Source organism: Salvelinus sp. IW2-2015, unplaced genomic scaffold (assembly GCF_002910315.2).
Source record: "Salvelinus sp. IW2-2015 unplaced genomic scaffold, ASM291031v2 Un_scaffold3791, whole genome shotgun sequence".
Taxonomy (NCBI): Eukaryota; Metazoa; Chordata; class Actinopteri; order Salmoniformes; family Salmonidae; genus Salvelinus; species Salvelinus sp. IW2-2015.
In genome coordinates this window covers 5468-7296 of record NW_019945065.1, presented here as the reverse complement: position 1 = coordinate 7296, position 1829 = coordinate 5468, and positions in this window count along the sequence as shown.

Sequence of the window (1829 nt, the reverse complement as noted above, 5' to 3'; positions counted from 1 at the left end):
CCCCACGAGAGAGATTTGGTCATTCGTTTAAAAAAAAAAAAAAAGTCATAATAAAATAACAATAGCGAGGCTATATACCATAGGGTATGCTGTAGCCGAGGCAAAGTGCGGAGGTACAGGTTAGTCGGGTTAATACTGTTATGTCGGCGGTAAAGTGACTATGTATATGATAAATAAAACAGTGAGTAGCGCAGCGCTTAAAAAGGGGCCGTCAAATCGTAAATAGTCTCCAGACGAAGCCATTCTTGAATAACTGTTTCAGCAGTTCTAATTGGCTTGGGGGTAAGCAGCCGTTTAGGAGCCTTTTAGGCCAGACATAGCCAACAAGCTGAGGAGGGCAGCGTGAGGAGGGGCGAGAGAGCCAACGGCTGGAGGAGGGGGACGAAAAAGCTAACAAGGCTGAGGAGGGGGGAGAGAGCCCAACAGGCTTGAGGAGGGGGAGAGAGCCCTAACAGGCTGCAGGAGGGGACGAGAGCCCTAACAGGCCTGAGGGGGGACGAGAGACCCTCACACAGCGTGAAGGGGGGACAGAGAGACCATCCACAGGGCTGAGGCGGGGAGAGAGCCCTAACAGGCTGAAGGTCGGGACAGAGCCCTAACAGGCTCGGGGACGACGCCCAGCTGGGCCGGACGAGAGCTAACAGGCTGAGGGGGGGGGAGAGAGCGCAACAGGCTGAGGAGGGGGAGAGAGCCAACAGGCTGAGGGAGGGGGGAGAGAGCCAACAGGCCTGAGGAGGCGGGAGAGAGCGCCAACAGGCTGCAGGAGGGGGGGACGAGGAGCCCGCAACGGCTTTGAGGAGGGGGAGAGAGCCCCAAAGCTGAGGGAGGGCGAGAAGCAGAGCCCCAACAGGGCCTGAGGAGGGGGAGAGAGCCCCAACAGGCTGAGGAGGGGGGAGAGAGCACCAACAGGCTTGAGGAGGGGGGACAGAGCCCCAAACGGCTTGAGCGGGGGACACGAGCCCTACAGGCTGAGGGGGTGAGAGAGCCCTAACGGCTGAGGGCGGGAGAGTAAAGCGCTTAGCGGCAGGCCTAACAGGCTGAGGGGGGACAGAGCCCTAACAGCAGGCTGCAGGGGGGACAGCAGCCCTAACAGCGCTGAGGGGGACAGAAGCCCTACAGGCTGAGGGGGACAGAGCCCTAACAGGCTGTAGGGGGGACAGAGCCTAAACAGCTGAGGCGGGGACAGAGCCCTAACAGCCTGAGGGGGACAGAGCCCCTACACAGGCTGAGGGATGACAGAGCCCTACAGGCTGAGGGGGGACAGAGCCCTAACAGGTGAGGGGGGAGAGAGCCCTAACAGGCTGAGCGGGGGACAGAGCCCTAACAGGCTGAGAGGGGACGAGAGCCCCTAACAGGCTGAGGGGGGACGAGAGCCCCTAACAGCTGAGAGGCGGAAGAGCCCTAAAGGCTGACGGGGGCGAGCAGAGCCCAACAGGCTGAGGAGGGGAGAGAGCCCTAACAGGCTGAGAGGGGAGAGAGCCCTAACAGGCTGAGAGGGCGAGAGAGCCCTACAGGCTGAGAGGGGAGAGAGGCCCTAACAGCGCTGAGAGGGAGAGAGAGCCACAGGCTGGAGGCGGCAGAAGAGCCAACAGGCCTGAGGGGGCACAGAGAGCCAACAGGCTGAGGGGGCAAGAGAGCCCAACAGGCTGAAGGGGGCCAGAGAGCCAACAGGCTGTAGAGACCCACTGGGGCAGAGAGCCAACAGGCTGATGGACGGGCAAGGAGAGCCAACAAGGCTTGAGGGGGCAGAGAGCAACAGCTAGGGGGAGCTACAGTGAGGAGACAGCTAAGCAGGGGCGAAGGAGCTAAAGGCTGGGGAGAGGCAACAG